The 17,404-nt window shown below is 39.6% G+C and overlaps 1 protein-coding gene across 4 annotated transcripts in view; it reads right to left on the bottom strand.

Moving 5' to 3' along the window:
- lrrc7 (leucine rich repeat containing 7) overlaps positions 1-17,192 on the bottom strand; it is a 542,484-nt gene extending 525,292 nt beyond the window's left edge. For all 4 annotated transcript variants that reach the window (XM_051932508.1, XM_051932506.1, XM_051932505.1 and 1 more), the window contains exon 1: positions 16,475-17,192. The gene's annotated coding sequence lies outside the window, so the exon portion shown is untranslated. The remainder of the gene's footprint in view (positions 1-16,474) is intronic.
- Positions 17,193-17,404: the final 212 nt, after the last annotated feature.

Genomic DNA, 17,404 nt, shown 5'->3' on the forward strand with positions numbered 1-17,404 from the left:
GTTAACAAACACACTGATAGTCTTTAAATCCCCGCCCCTATTCTGAGCTCCGCCTCATGAGGCGTTGGATTGGTTTACAAATCTCACAGGAAGTGAACTGTCCAATGGCTCCCACCAACTTTAAAGTTAAGTGCACTCCAGACATACTGTATGTATTATACATCTGAATAGGCTTGGACAGAACACCAGACCATTTCTGGGCCCACTTGTACACACTCACTGATAGGGGCAGATCTACCACCGGATCTTTCTGGGTGCCTGCCCAGGGTGTCCTTGACAGCAACGGGCCTGTTCACTAAAGCACTCGACGAAATGACTGAGTATCTACGGGTTGAAATGATCAAAGGTAGCACTACTCCAGTTGATGAAACATTTGAATATCTGCAAGTCAAAATAACTAAAGAGGGCAAACACCCCCGAACAATAAAACGGTTGAGTTTTGCACCGAAATCAAGAGTAAGAAATACAGCTTTAAATAGCCCAGTGTCTGTCTGCCTGCTGCATTGATAAAAGTATGATGGAGTATCCATTAAAGAGCTAAGTCACCCAGGGGCCTGTGGGGGTCTTAATTGATATTGATATGAGGGCTAATGTAACCTGCAAGAAATGTGATGTGGGAGAAGAATGGGAGGAAAACCCACACAGAACATGCAGACTCTACATTTCTGCAAGGTTCAAATCCAAGACAATGCCTCCATGAGGTTACATCTATTCCACATTTTCAACATTAAATACTCGGATAAAATTAAAAGCTTTTAAATTTGAATGGCTGTGTTAATATTAATGAGCACTGTTAATTATATTTGTTACATTTTCATTTAATAGTCTTTCATTTTGTTCAGGACTTCACACTGTCTTTTTAAGTCATTGCTACAGCAGTCACCCCTAAAGCTCATGGAAACATATTTATATTTTACACCTAAATATTTTATTTTGTTATCCATATATATCAAAAGTGCAGACACCAAAAATGTAAGAAGCATTCACGTTTTGCAGCCCTGGATTTTTTTTTTTATTCAAGCTTAATAAATCTCCTTTTATGTTCTAATAGGAACAAGCAGGAGATTAATGAATACATAATGAAAATTCAGAGTAAAACGCAGCGTTACTGCACGAGTAATTAAACCTGAACTCTTATCAGATGATCACCATGGCCTTTGCAGATGACACAGCTACTTATAAACTATTAAGGAGATCTTGTGAAAAAGTTATAAGAGGAAGATGACACTCACTCTGTCCCATTGATAGACATTCAAATTTGCGCACAATGAAGAGTCAGGTGGCAACAATGTCAAGAACTGCAACTTGTCCTTGAGGACACTGAGAGCAGATGGTAAGCCCATCAAGAATAGACATCCCAAGTACACTCGCTATGAAGGCCTTTTTGTTGTATCCTGTCACCGACACAGCAAATGCAAAATGCGTGGTCTTTCTGTCCTCCTCCCTGCACCCCAGGTCTTACCTCCATAGGTAATGAAGGTCCCCTGATCACTCGCTGAATGTTCTTTGCACCCTGGTCTTTCACTCTGTTATGTTGGAAATTCAAAAGTGAGGGTTGGGACGGTGATTAGGGTTATCATGACATACTATTTACATGTGATCAAACCCCCGATCGCACTCTTGAACACATAACAGCATTTCTCTCTAATAATGTCAAGAAAGGTTGTAAGGAAACCATGGAGAAGAAGACAATGGACAGAATATCGTTAGTGATTTCAACTGAGTGCTGTATTAGGATGGCTGAAGGAGCTGAATAAGCCTGCGTTTGTGTTGCATTTTAACAATTACACTCCACATAACAGCTAATCACAACAACCAAGGATATCATTTTAAAGCAAGAATAAATAAAGTATAATACACTGAATTAGCAAATTATTGAGTAATTGTGCAATTATCTAATCAGCCAATCAGGTGGCAGCAGCTCAATGCATAACATCATGCAGTTACAGATCAAGATCTTCATTTAATGTTCTCAGCAAACATACGTATTAAAAACATTCGGAAAGACAGGAAGAGAGAGAAAGGAACAGAACAAAAGATCTGACACTAAGAGGAACAAAAGAAAGATAGCATTGTCGTTATCAATTCAAGAGCTCAGTAGAACAAGACAACTGAAGTTTGATTAATTTATATATCTTGGGGAAACATTGTGATCTACAGTAAGTATGTATATACCAGGGGGAACCCAAAAACTTCCAAAAATGCATAGCTTAGGTGTAGGGAGAAGTTATCAACTATGCTGCTAGATAGTGTATGCCCATTGGCTTTTTAATCAGTCTGCCAAGTGGCATGAACCTGACATGTATTCGACAATTATATCCATGACCTTTGCAGTTTTTTTTTCCTCCATGCCAAAAAAAGCTCGTTAGATCATATCAAACATTAAGACAACAATGATTATATTTTTTCTGCAATGATGGACTTGTTAATAAACAGTGTCACACCAGTGCGAATGGGAGGTAGCTAATGGGCCTGAATAGTGATAATTCCATGCCAGACCAGGGGGTGGCGTGGTGCACTGACTTCCTCTTTCATTCCTCCGCAGACCATTCATGGGAAATCTCACCGGGTCCCGGCGCCCATGATGACGTCACTTTTGTTTTTTTCCAGCGTCCATGATGACGTCACTTCCAGTTCCGGCGCCCATGATGATGTCACTTCTGATCTTAACCTTTAAAGCCACCATTTTACACCTATGAGACACTTCTGTTCTGGACATTGACAGCCCGACTAAAATTGCCCTTTTTGTAGCCAGGGCATATTATACGGGTGGCTGCCCCAAACCTTTGATGTCTCCTGTTCATTCTTATCACAACATTTTCTTCATGAATGACTGAATCTTACATCTTTTGCATCTCCATTTTAAGAACTTGCTTAACAGCAGTTCTCCTCACCCCTTACATCTGTTTATCTGTGTAATTATCTAATCAGCCAATCAGGTGGCAGCAGCTCAATGCATAACATCATGCAGTTACAGATCAAGATCTTCATTTAATGTTCTCAGCAAACACCAGAATGGGGACAAAATACGATCTCAGTGACTTTGACTGTAGCATTATTGTTGGTGCCAGATAAGCTGGTTTGATTGTTTCTGTAACTGCTTATCTCATGAGACTTTCACACACAACACTCTCTAGAGTTTACTCAGAATGGTGTGAAAAACAAAAAATATCCAATAAGTGGCAGTTCTGTGGACGAAAAATGCCTTGTTGATGAGAGAGAATTGCCAGATGAGTTGGATCTGACAGAAAAGCTATGGTAACTCAGACAACAACTCTGTACAACTGTGGTGAGCAGAAAAGCATCTCAGAATGCACAACACGTTGCCCTTTTGACGCAATGGGTAATTGTGTATTACACATCATAGTGTAGCTCATCAAGGCCCAGGAAGACCTGCTCTCCTCTAATCAGAGATGTTGCTTACAATATAGTTATGGCTGATTCGGAAATGATTCAGTCTTTCATGAACTACTCTTTTCAGTAGAGTTCAACTAGAGTGCTAAAGCACATGCGTTATGCCATCAGTCTCTTTCCTTTAGATGTTTAGAGATCCCACCTCGTTCAGTTCATGCATGACTCTTTCAAGTTAGAACTAAGTCATTATCTGTAAACGAGAACTCTGTCGTTGATTATTTTCTCGTTCATCATAGTATAGTAATAGCACATTTGTATTAGAATGTTTTAATTATTCATTTTGTACAAGTTATTACTGGAATTCAGTATTATTAGAACAGAATGAATGTAGATATTAAGCTAGTAGGTTTATGTCTGTTTGTACATTCAAGAAATTAGTCACACAAAACAATGCCCTATAAAAATATTACTCTAATGTCTAGCAATTATTTGTTTTCAATTTTCCTTTCATGCACACTTTTTAAGGCTCATTAAATGCGCAGAGCAAGTAGCATCACTAATTCTTTCAATTTCAAGCTGAACCATTAACTGAGAACGAGCCACACGATTCTCTTTCATTTGATTTGTCGACTTAATCACTGCATTATCACCCCAGAACAACTCATACAATTCTCTTTCAATGGATTCGTGAACCGGGTCACAATATTATTACCTGAGAATGACTCACACAGTTCTCGTTCATTTGATTAGTGAACTGAATCACTGAATGATTACCTGAGAACGAGTCACACGTTTCTCATTCATTTGATTTGTGAACTGAATCAGTGACTCATTACCTGAGAATGAGTAACTCAATTCTCGTTCATTTGATTTGTGAACTGAATCACTACATTATTACCTGAGAATGACTCACAGATTCTTCATTCGTTTGATTAGTGAACTGAATCACTAAATGATTACCTGAGAACGAGTCGCATGATTCTTGTTCATTTGATTCTTGAACTGAATCACTAGAATTATTACCCGAGAATGATTCGCACGAATCTCATTCATTTGATTTGTGAACAGAATCACTGAATGATTACCTGAGAATTTTCTCAGTCATTTGATTTGTGAACTGTATCACAAAATCATTACCCAAGAATGAGTCACTTGATTATTTGTTAATTTGATTTGCAAACTGAATCACTGAATCATTACCCAATGTCATATTTCACCCATGGTTCCTCGCGTGACTGTGGATCAAACTTTGTTTAATTTTTGTGCCATTTTATTTATGTTAATGTTGCTTTTGTTGATTATGTGCATTAGTCTTTATTTTTGATTCTTGTCTATAAGCTGCTTGTGTTATGTCTGTGTGTTCTGTGGGTGGTCCCCCAAGAGGCGGTGCCACCTGCCAATTACTGCAAGCTATTGCCCTCCTCCCACAGTTTTCCACGGTTCCTGCTGGTTCATTTCAAATATGTTAGGGAGTTGGCAAGTTTATTTGTGTTTCATTTGATTAATTGGCTCTCTGAACCTTTTTGCTCTGTTTTTTGACCTTGTTCTGGATTTCTGTATTGGGACCTTGTTCACCTGGATTGACTTTTGTTTTAGGCAACTCCATTTTCTTTTGGTGCTCCATAGAGCTTTGTTCTTGCACAGTCATTTTTGTGGAAATAAACCTTTGTATTTTTATAAAGATTCTGTGTTGCCCTACTATCTAGCCAGGGTTGGGTGGTGTTTTTGGAAGTGTTTTCAAGGTTTGTTAGGTAGAATGCCCAGTGAGGGCTGGGTGGTCTTGTGGCCTCAAAACCCCTGCAGATTTTGGTTTCTTCTCCAGCCCTCTGGAGTTTTTTTTTTTTGTTTGTTTTTTTTCTGTCCTTCCTGGCCATTGGACCTTCCTTTATTCTTTGTGAATCAGTATTGCCTAATTTTATATTTTCTTTATTTTTGTCTTCATCTTGTAAAGCACTTTGAGCTACATCATTTGTATGAAAATCCATCCATCCATTTTCCAACCCGCTGAATCTGAACACAGGGTCACAGGGGTCTGCTGGAACCAATCCCGAGCAGGGTGCCAACCCACCGCAGGACACACACAAACACACCCACACACCCAGCACACACTAGGTCCAATTTAGAATCGCCAATCCACCTAACCTGCATGTCTTTGGACTGTGGGAGGAAACCAGAGCACCCGGAGGAAACCCACGGGGAGAACATGCAAACTCCACACAGGGAGGACCCGGGAAGCGAACCCGGGTCTCCTAACTGTGAGGCAGCAGCGCTTATGTGTTTTGGGACTACTAATCATCAGATCAACTCATTTGATTCTTGTTTATTTGATTTGTGAAATGAATCACTGAATCATTACCTGAGAGTGAGTCACATGAGTCTTGACGCTCAGATTTAGTGTTCTATTTTAAATAAGCATCATCATGCTTTATATTGTCTTATAGTATATTAATTCCCAGGTTGTTTAATATATAATTTGAAAAGTATTAATAATATACTAAAATTAAATAAATAATACTTAATTTGCGATTTATTCCAAGAGGAGATAAATGCACTTGATGAACCAACTGAATCAAATTAATCAAAGAGTTGATTTACTTAATTGGGTAGTTGGAAAGAATCAAATCAGCAATGTGAATCAAAATGCCCATCACTAGACAATAAGCTAAGCCAACTGTAGGGCTATTGAACAATACAGAATATGACTTCTTTTAGTATATGGTCCCCCACTCCTCAAAAATCTGAAACAAAGTTACAGTACTATTTACTGTATACTGTGTGATAACAGAATATTCTTCAAAAGACATTATGCAATGTAGATTTCCATCCATTCTATCTCCTACCAGTTTCAGAAATCCAAATTCTTTGTTTCTTCTAATGAACAGTGAAAAAAAGGGCAAAAATGTTTTGATGATAGTACTTCTAGATACTTCTAAGGATGGGTAACCAATCCTGAATTACTGCTGTGATGGCGTAAAGAGTCACAACATTCATCCATCCATCCATTTTCCAACCCGCTGAATCCGAACACGGGGGTCTGCTGGAGCCAATCCCAGCCAACACAGGGCACAAGGCAGGAACCAATCCCGGGCAGGGTGCCAACCCACTGCAGGACACACACAAACACACCCACACACCAAGCACACACTAGGGCCAATTTAGAATCGCCAATCCACCTAACCTGCATGTCTTTGGACTGTGGGAGGAAACCGGAGTACCCGGAGGAAACCCACGCAGACACGGGGAGAACATGCAAACTCCACGCAGGGAGGACCCGGGAAGTGAACCACAGGTCTCCTAACTGCGAGGCAGCAGCGCTACCACTGAGCCACCGTGCCGCAGAGTCACAACATGACTACCATATTTAGAAAGTTGTAACTACACAGGTGCATAATGCCAGCAGTTTAAAGAAAGATGAGTTCTTATTAATAAAATAATCAAAAACCAATGACCCTGCGAAGTTTCCTCCCTAAACTGTGTCACATACTGTAAATAGGTTACAAGATGGAGAGAACGAGGGGGGAGAGGAAGAGATTTGTCGAGCAAGTAGGGCACTGAAGCCTGGCATTTCTGAAAGTGTCTTAAATGGGACATGGAGATACCCTGGAGGGATACATGAATAAAAAGTTATATCAAGTTCAAGAATGACCTATGTGAAGTCCCTCTTTGGGGAACTGAATTGCTGTTGTGAAATGCTTTTAACATCTAAACATACAGTCGCATTATGCCAGCAAGGAGCAGTCAGTATGTAAGTATCAGTCATGCTGGAGTGAATCTCAGATGATGGTTCATGTTTTCACCCTTGAGCTTCCCTTGTCTGTCACAAATTCTCCTACTGTAGCAGTTGGTCTCAACTTTCATTTTAAGCAAACATTGAGCTACTACAGTGGATGATGGGGCTTCTGCCATGCTGTGCATCAAACCGTAAACTGTATTTGTGAGTGTGTGTGCTGCTGACAGGGACCAAACAAATTAGCACTTATGGTATTCATTGTAAAAATAAAAAAATAATAATAATTGTAATTAAAAACATTATTTCGACAATATATATTTCACTCAGTTATGTGTACCAGACACGTGTACTGGGCCAAGTTAGGGGGGGGGGGGGTCACACCCCGTCAGTTTTGAACAAAAAGATTTTTGAACACTTTCATCAGGCCCAGATGTCCAGTCACTATTCAGGCAGTGGATGTGGAGGTGGTGCACTTGTACAAGTATTTGGTGGGGGTCCACATTAATGACAAGCTGGACTGGGTCTTGTAACATAGTGGAACTACAGTAATCCCTCGCTATATCGCGCTTCGACTTTCGCGGCATCACTCTATCGCAGATTTTATATGTAAGCATATCTAAATATATATCGCGGATTTTTCCCTGGTTTCTGCAGATAATGGGTCTTTTAATTTCTGATACATGCTTCCTCAGTTGGTTTGCCCAGTTGATTTCATACAAGGAACGCTATTGGCGGATGGCTGAGAAGCTACCCAATCAGAGCACGTATTATGTATTAAATAAAACTCCTGAAATATATTGTGAGCAGGGGGGCTGTTCACGCCCCTAGAGGATACAAATGCTCCTCTAAAAAATGCTGAAAGACTACCTTCACATTGCTCCCTTTCTTGCTGGGCTTACTTGCAGCTGCTTTGTCATGCAATATGCTTCCCACACGGTCCTTCACATACTTAAAAGCCTGAACAGCACCTATCAATTTTTGATTGTTTGCTTTTCTCTCTCTCTGACATTCTCTGCTCCTGACGCGCACTCCTTTGAAGAGGAAGATATGTTTGCATTCTTTTAATTGTGAGACAGAACTGTCATCTCTGTCTTGTCATGGAGCACAGTTTAAACTTTTGAAAAAGAGACAAATGTTTGTTTGAAGTGTTTGAATAACGTTCCTGTCTCTCTACAACCTCCTGTGTTTCTGCGCAAATCTGTGACCCAAGCGTGACAATATAAAAATAACCATATAAACATATGTTTTTTACTTCGCGGATTTTCACCTTTCACAGGGGGTTCTGGAACACAACCCCTCGCGATCGAGGAGGGATCACTGTATATAACAAAAAGAAGAGCAGACTCTTTTTGGTTTAGGAGATTGCACTCCATTAATGTGGGCACTGACATCTTTTACATATTCTGTAACTCTGTGATGGCCAGTGTGACTTTCTGCTGTTTAGTTTGTTGGGCTGCTTGATTCTGTGGGCTTCAAGAGAGGACAACTGGATCAACAAGATAGTTAGGAACGCAATCTCAGTTATGGGATGCACTCTGGACCTGCTGGAGGTAGTAGTGGACCCGGGAATGAAGACAGAACTGAGGCCTGTCATAAATATTATAAAGGACTCTACCCACCCAAGCAACAGGCTGTTCAGCCTGCTCAACTCAGGCAACAGGCTGCGCAGACGAATGGCAAACACTGAGAGATGCAAGGGGAGCTTTGACCCTCAAGCCATTAGGATCCTGAACTCTGACATGCCAACAGACATTCGATCTTAAAATTTATTGCACACTCCCTTTAACTTGTTGCACAGCCACTTTACCCATTTTACTGTTTCAGATTTCAACTTTATTTTAATCTAGTTTAACTTAGTTTAGTTTAGTTAATTTAATGTATTTCATTTAATATAGTTAATTTTATTATCTTCTCTCTTGTGTGTTTGCTTTTGTTTTGCACAATCTTGGAGTGGGCTAACTTTTTGCACCTGTAGATGTCAAATGACCTGAACGGGCATCCCGGCCAGGAGAGGGGATGGTTCCTTACCCAGATGGGAGACTCCTAATAAGCAGATAAGTATCCTGGCCGGGAACGAAAATGGGAGCAGACCTGGAAGGAAGGACCGGAAAGGATGGACAGACAGCTCATTAAATAGAAAAGATATCGCTGGGGGTTTTTAATGCCTCCAGCACACTAGATGGTAGCAGCACCAGATGTTGATGCCCAGTGGGAAGCATAGAAATCACTGGGTGCCACAAGAGGACGCTACAGGGAGACAAGCTCCCTCTTATAAAGGACTTCCGTGTGACAAAGAAGTGCTTCCATCGGGCAATTGGCATGGCACCGGAAGTACTCCCGGGTCTGTAATAAAAGGGACCACACTACCTTATCCAGGCAAGTCGGAGCTGGGAGGAAGAGAGGCAACACTCGACTGGAGGAAGGCAGTGTGGTGGTGAGAGAATTGTGATAAAGAGAGGAATTGTGAAGAGAGAAACCTGTGTTTTTTGTACATTTCGCAACATGTTACAGAGTTTGGTTAATACTCCACCCTTTATTTGTCAGGGTTTGGGCTCACTGATGCCCTTGTTTCCATCACACACTGCACATTATACCTGTATAAGTGTGTGTGTGACGAATAAAACTCTTGAATCTTGAATCTTGAACAATGCAGCACCCCCTCTCAATAACAGTCTTATTATTAAGTACTTTCAGCCAACAAATTATTAAGAAGAAGTGTGTCAAGAAACACTACTGGGACTCCTACATACGTACCTATGGCAATACACCTGTACAGTGCCTCTGTGTGTAACTGCACTTTTCAGCCAAGTGAGAAATTTTCTTTATTTTTTGTAATTTGAGTGTGTATCTGTCTATCTATCCTGTTTTAATATCTATCTATCTATCTATCTATCTATCTATCTATCTATCTATCTATCTATCTATCTATCTATCTATCTATCTATCTATCTATCTATCTATGTATGGAGTGGTTTGCATGATCAATGATCCCCTGAGAGATGCCGTCGGCAGTTGTGTACTCCCTGGTATGGCCACCCATGGCGACAAAGTCAGAGGTGAGGTCCTGACTAAGTCTGACTCAAACCATCACCCCCCCCCCCATCTCACCAAGGGTCCATCTAAAGTGATTCAACTTCCTGCCTTCCTCATCGCTCTACATGTGGCTAGCCACATGGATCCCTGACAGTAAGTGAAGTGATGTGATTGAGGATTGTGCTCCCTCACTAGTACCGATATCAACAACTCCTTTGCGCAGGCTCTTACTTCTATCCACCTACCCCATCTTTTTTTCCGGTATCAAAGTCCTCAAGTGATCAGCAAGAGACAGAGTGAGCTACCATTGGGTGATGGTGTAAGTTCTTAGTATGGAACCTAATAACATATAACTTTGGGGTGATAACGATTAAGAGGAGAAAGTGCCTTGTCTGTGTCCTGCTGGTGTGACTAGGAAGCCTCTTTCAAGGATAACACTGCCTACCCCTGGCAGGGTTGGGACAATAAAATGTTTCCTACACAAACCTAAACAGCCAACCACACCTGACGAGTCACCCCTCTACATATGTTTGAAAAATCTCAAAATCTTTCATCCTTACATTTGGCATGTTTGACCACTACTGACCGAACACCATGGAGAACAGTCCTTATAGCCTCAGTGCTCCACCATTACACGGTGGACATCTGCACCCTCAGCAAGACTCATCTCTCTGATGAAGAATCCTTCTTCTGAAAAGGCCACAGGCAGAAACCCTGATCCAAAGAACTGACCTTGCTGACACCTCCTGGACTATATCCTTGTCTGTGAGCATGATCTCCAGGATGTCTTGATCACACGAGGGATTCAAGAAACAGAATGCTGGACAGACCATAGACTTGTTCGATCCATCCTCTATGCTACCTATCTATTATGTAGAGCTTTTCATATCTATCTGTCTATAATTGTGACACTAGAGGGCGCTGTTGCTCCTCTAACGCGACAGACAAATGCCCAGGACACCAGGCAAAAGAACAAAAAGGTTCTTTAATTTGTTCCTTTTCTGTAATAGTGCCTCTAAGCACCCCAACCACCATACACGAGCAAGTAGTAATAATAATTACAAAAATAAGTACACAATAAATAAAACAATTCTCTCCTACACACCTCCCAGCAAGCTCTGTCAACTACCTCCCAACTCTGGCTCGCTTGCTGGGTTCACAGCAGTCCTTTATATAGTCCATGACCCGGAAGTGCTTCTGTTCTTCCTCCCACATGACCTGCCAGCTCTTCCAGGTCAAATGGAGGGATTGAGTTTTCTTCAGCCCGGAAATACTTTGGGGATTCCGTCCCCGTGACTTGGGAGTACTTCTGGGCTCTATGGGAAGCAAAAATCCCCGTCTCCCTGCAGCATCTCCTGGTGGCACCCATGGTACCAAGCAGGGCTGTGAAGCCAAACTGCATATCCCATGGTGCCCTTCAGGAATCACCTCTATGCTGCAGGAAAATCGCCATCTAGTGTCCTGGGGGAGGAAGTGTCCCAAAGTAGCTGCCTTCCCCAATCCTTCCATTCTTTGGGCATGCCAGCAAGGTTGAGCTGCCAGCCGTCTATTACACTATCTATCTAAGAGTAGTAATGGTTAACTTGCAGTAATTCTATTTGGGGTTGTATTTGCAAGATGATCTGAAAATGGGTGTTAGTAGATCTTTGACTTGGCACAGGTGAGTTAAACCTCAATATAATAGCAGTAGACATAATAATTTAAAAAAATCCAGAATTTGTATCAATTAATTTAACACACACCTCTTGGGGACGATAGAGGACAGTCAGAACAACTGAAAAAGACAGACATGGAAAAATGTATATAACTTCTGTCAGATTGTATTCTCCCAGCTCTAACCACTGCACCACCATGCGCCATGCTACCTGAAATCCAAACACAAAATGGAGAGCTTTTCAGTTTCAGTTACCTGCAGGGCAGATTATTAATGCTAAGACTTTGTCATCAAAAAGTGGAGGACAAGAAGAAGAGAGAAAGCAGTCTGGGCGCACCATGAAATCATTTGAGGAATATAAAAGAGAAAAGTCTAATTGCTTCCAGGATGGAAGCCCCACTGCTTCTTGATTGACTCAAGGAGCTTCCACTTTATGTCAAATCTATTCTCTTCTGCTGGGAGACTGGAGGTGGCAGCTGTAACCGCCGAGTCTGACCAGTGCTTTGGTGCCCATTCTGTGTTCATATATCATTGAAGTCATTGGTTGTCTTTGACCAGTGCAAAAAATCAGCATACGGATAAGAAATTCCATAACATCACTTGGTTGTAGCCAAAACACTTAAAATGTCATGTGTTTAGCTACTTATAGGTTGCTCTGTAAATCGACAGTATTCTCTAATACTGATACTAATACTCAGTATTCTCTAATAAGGTTAATCATTCAATCAATTTACACCTGGAAAACTTGAAATTGAATAAGCAGTTTCCATGGGGAAATACAGTGTATATATGGGGACAAATTATCTGGCTAGCTTTTTCTATGTTGCTCTGCAAAGGACCAAAAATATGAAAAGTCATAAAAACACATTGACACTGAGCTAAAGGAACACCATTCCAACCCAAACATCTTCATCAGACTTTAATCTTGTAAGTCCTGATCCACAGGGAGCATTAGATACTTTTCTAGTTGTTTCACTTCACACCTTATGCACAACAATTTATAATTCATTGTGTTCAATCCTTTGGCGTTTTGGAGGCTTTAGGTCAGCTTTCATGATATACAGTACAACCTTCTTAAAACTGGTCAAGCCAAATCATTGGGGGTGTGTGTGTGGGGGGGAGCTTGGCAGCATATTATGCAAGGTGGGAGTTAGTCCTGGAAAGGGTGCCAGTCTCTTCCTTCTCTTTCCTTTTTTCCTGACGCCCTCACCATAATAGTGCTGTTTTTTCTTATTGGCTATTTGTACACAAGTACCAACTGTACTTAATTCATAAGTATGTCATTAATTGTTTTTATAATATGTTATATATTTTCAGTTTTTCTTATGACACTAAAATCCATCCATCTGTCCATTTTTTCAGCCCTTTCTAGTTCACACAGGCAACGCTGTGGGCATCATCTGGAAAACAGGAGTTGAGCTGAGTGCTTCACAAAGCCCCCTGATGGGCACACTTACCCGGCCACACTTTAGAGCGGCCAGTTAACCTCACCAGCATGAGACAGAGAGAACATGCAAAATCTTCAAAGTGACGGGGTAGGGTGAGCCACTGGCTTTAAATTAATAACTAAAATTCATTTGAAATCAGAATGGCACCATAAATAAGAAAAAAAAACCAAGAAAACAAAGAACACATTCTGCTAATTACAGCCTTGCTTACCGGGTGTGTATGCCAAGCTGAAAAAGCCAGCATTAATATTTCTGTTGTTTTTGCCAAACCATACATTTTTTTGTGTGCCAAGCTGAACACAATAAGCACTTTAAAATATTTCAGTCAGATTTCCAAAATGCCTTTAAAATTCACCAAAAAAGGTCTGCAAATTGCTTATCAGATTCTGACAAATGATTATAATGCAGGTTATAAAAGCACAACCTCTAGTACAGAATAGTATCATTAGGCAGAAAATGGACTCTCTGTCACATTTATGTGTGACTAAAATGTGCAAAAATGAAAGAATTGTACACCTGCACCGCACCACTGTTTAAAGATGGCATGGAGAGGAGGCGGGTATACTGTAGAAACTAAGTAGGTCAGATACCACCTAATGCATTAGTGGAGCATTGTGATGCAGGAAGCATCGCTGCAAAAGACCATAGGCGGCATTCTCGGAGGGCAAGACAGAAAGCTGCTAATGATGCCTACATGAACAGTAGGCACGTCCAGCTGTGGCATACAGCATATATAGTTCAATTTTGCTCTTTGCAACTGCTCTGTTTATAGGACTTCTGAACTTCAAACATCGAATGGAGAGATATGGCTGCTTGCGAAAGGTTTTCTTCATTTTATTCTGTGCACACGCACACATATTATGTAATTTATCCTAGCCAAAAGAATCTATCTATCTATCTATCTATCTATCTATCTATCTATCTATCTATCTATCTATCTATCTATCTATCTATCTATCTATCTATCTATCTATCTATCTATCTATCTATCTATCTATCTATCCTCAAAAACCTGGTAATACTAATTATTTAGTTACCCTTTAATGTGAGAGAATATTTATACTTAGATGTATAGTTTTATACATGAAATACATTATAACATAATTTTCACAAACCTATTTAATCCAATTTAGGGTCACAGTTGTCAGATTTTATTCTGGTAGTACTGGGCGTGAGATAAAAACTAACCTTGAATGGAGCATCATAACTGTACATAAAGTAGATCACTTTATATAAACACCAAACTGCCACCATACATATATACATACTTATATATTATATATATATATATATATATATATATATATATATATATATATATATATATATATATATATATATATATATATAATAGTATGCATATATTAATACTAATGTAGATATAAATATATATATATATATATATTTATATATAAAGAGAGAGCGAGAGAGAAATATATAAAGTGGTCTGTATACACTATATAGGTACTGTCTGTGCATATTACGTGTTCTGCCCATGTCCATGTGGGTTTTCCTGTTAATACTCCAAATTACCTCCTACATTCCAAAGAAATTTGTCTTTTTCAAATTGGTGACTTAATTGACCCATATAAGTGAGTATGCCCTCTGTTACATTGGTGTTACATCTAGGGTTGTTTCCCACCTCAACTCCTATGGTGTTGTGATTCCCTGTAGCCCCTAAATGAAAAAGTGGGTTAGAAAATGGATGAATGGACATATATGTAGATTTATGGATTTATACAGGTAAAGCTACTTTTTATTAGCCCGATATGTATACCTTAATTTATACCTTAATCTGACTGTCCATTCTCCCATTTTCTAAATTCAATTATTTATAAATATAAATATTTATATAAATAATTGCATTCTTTTATATTTCTGTACATTTTGTTTACTTTCTTCATATATAATCTATATATATATATAATATGTAATATATAGAAATATATGTACATACATATATACATATTTACATATAAAAACTTTTAGTAATTCTCTGAATTCACTGCAGACTATTTATACAATATACAAAGGAGGGCTATGGGGTTTGTATAGATAGAGAGATAGATAGATAGATAGAGAGATAGATAGATAGATAGATAGATAGATAGAGAGATAGATAGATAGATAGATAGATAGAAACAAGTATACATATATATACTTGTATATATATATATATATATATATATATATATATATATATATATATATATATTTATATATACTATTTCTATGTGTGTGTGTGTCTTTGTGTTTTTGTATTTATTTGTACATATACTGTAAATACTGAATATATACTATACATATATATATATCTCAACTGAATTATTAGTTGTTTTGTATTCTCATATGTGCACACGCACACACACATACATAAAAATCTATCTATCTATCTATCTATCTATCTATCTATCTATCTATCTATCTATCTATCTATCTATCTATCTATCTATCTATCTATCTATCTATCTACATATTAAAAGTAGATATACACACACTGCCAACTATAACCTCTGCCTTTCCATTTTCTGATTCAGTTTGTATAGATTATAAATATATCTTCATTGGTCATCACTTCTTTTCATGTATATTTCTCTCCATTCATTTCCTAAGTGCACTTACATACCCAGTATATGCACAGGTATACTGAAAGCTTATCCTTCCACCCACCCACACATCCATCCATTCATCCATCTACCCGTTGCTGAGCCCACTTTTACAGATGCTATATATCATTTCACAGTATAACCTTCCATCCATTATGCTCTAAAGCTTTTTTCCCTTGCACACAGCCTATTCGTGATCATTTTTTTTACATTGATTCCACTCTTTTTACTTTATTATCTAAAGGTAGAGCAGACTTCCCAGTGCTGATCCTAGAACTCTGAAGCCAAAATCACTGCCATAGTTCATAATGAATACGAATAAAGTGGTTAAAGCCACATTTCCAGCTAACCTGACATTTCTCCAGGGCTGACTAATTTTTACTTCTCAACTGCTAAGTGTCACTTTTTGCTGCCCTTACTGTAAAGCTGTGATCTTGGAAATGAAACAATAATCATCATCATCATTATCATCATTATCATCATCATCATCAAGACAGTGTTTCATAAACGGTGGCTCTGCTGCTGTCTACAGATGTAGCTATTTCATTTTCATTTTACTCATTGTGCTCCTTTTAAAGCACTGAGGTGCAATGTCAGTTACATTCAGCCACACTGGATGACACAAAATAAAAGCTCCGGCTGTACTTACACTGAAGGCTCGAGTAATTGTCCATTCCTGCTTGCTCTTTCCAAATAATCAGCAGCAATTGTAATTCCAAACCAAATTCGATGGCTGCTCGAGTCTACTGAGTGGTAAAAATTCCGAGAGCACAAAGCCATGTTGCAGCCATCCTTGTAGCAGTGCTCATCGTAAGAATCTCTGACAAGATCACAATGCAGGACATGCTGATCGAACTCTACACATGAAAGGGGAAAAATGAAAAAGCCAAACCCCTCACCCTAATTCTGGGAGAGCCCCTGAGAAGGAAAAGAAACCCAACTGTTTTTATAAAGATGCTGTCTCTCTTTTTTTTTTCCCTTTTGTTCTTAATCCTTTTTTTTTTCCTTTTCTTTTCTTAATCCACAAGAGTGCTTCTGTTCACGGAGAAAATGTCCCGACTCACAAGGAGGACAAGCAATCCAGTGGAATGAGTGTGAGATGAGAGGTAAGGACTAGCTAGGTGTCTCCCTGTATTGTAGTTGTTTTAGTGTGCAGCCTTCACAGACTGTGTCTCACGGGGCCACACGATTGTCTCCATCGTTATAGATGATGCCGTCAAATAAGGTTGTTCCTAATCCTGCCAAATGCAGCATGATGCAGTCGGGAAAGATGGGAATCTTTAGCTCCTCACAGATGCTACGAGCAGTGCTGCCCTTTGAATGTGAACGGAAAGCGAGCGAGAGAGCGAGAGAGAGAGAGAGAGAGAGAGCGAGAGAGAGAGAGAGAGAGAGAGAGAGAGAGAGAGAGAGATGGGGGGGTTTAGAGCAGATGAAAAATGATGAGGATCCCAGCAAGCTGATTAAATGCCAGAGCGCCGGCACGGCGTACATCTCCCCCTCATCCCTGCCCCCACACTGTGACGTCACGGCCCTCTGAAATGCTTTTACATGCTGGCTGTGGTCGACTTAATGATTCATT

This window comes from Erpetoichthys calabaricus, chromosome 10 (assembly GCF_900747795.2).
Source record: "Erpetoichthys calabaricus chromosome 10, fErpCal1.3, whole genome shotgun sequence".
Lineage (NCBI taxonomy): Eukaryota > Metazoa > Chordata > Cladistia > Polypteriformes > Polypteridae > Erpetoichthys > Erpetoichthys calabaricus.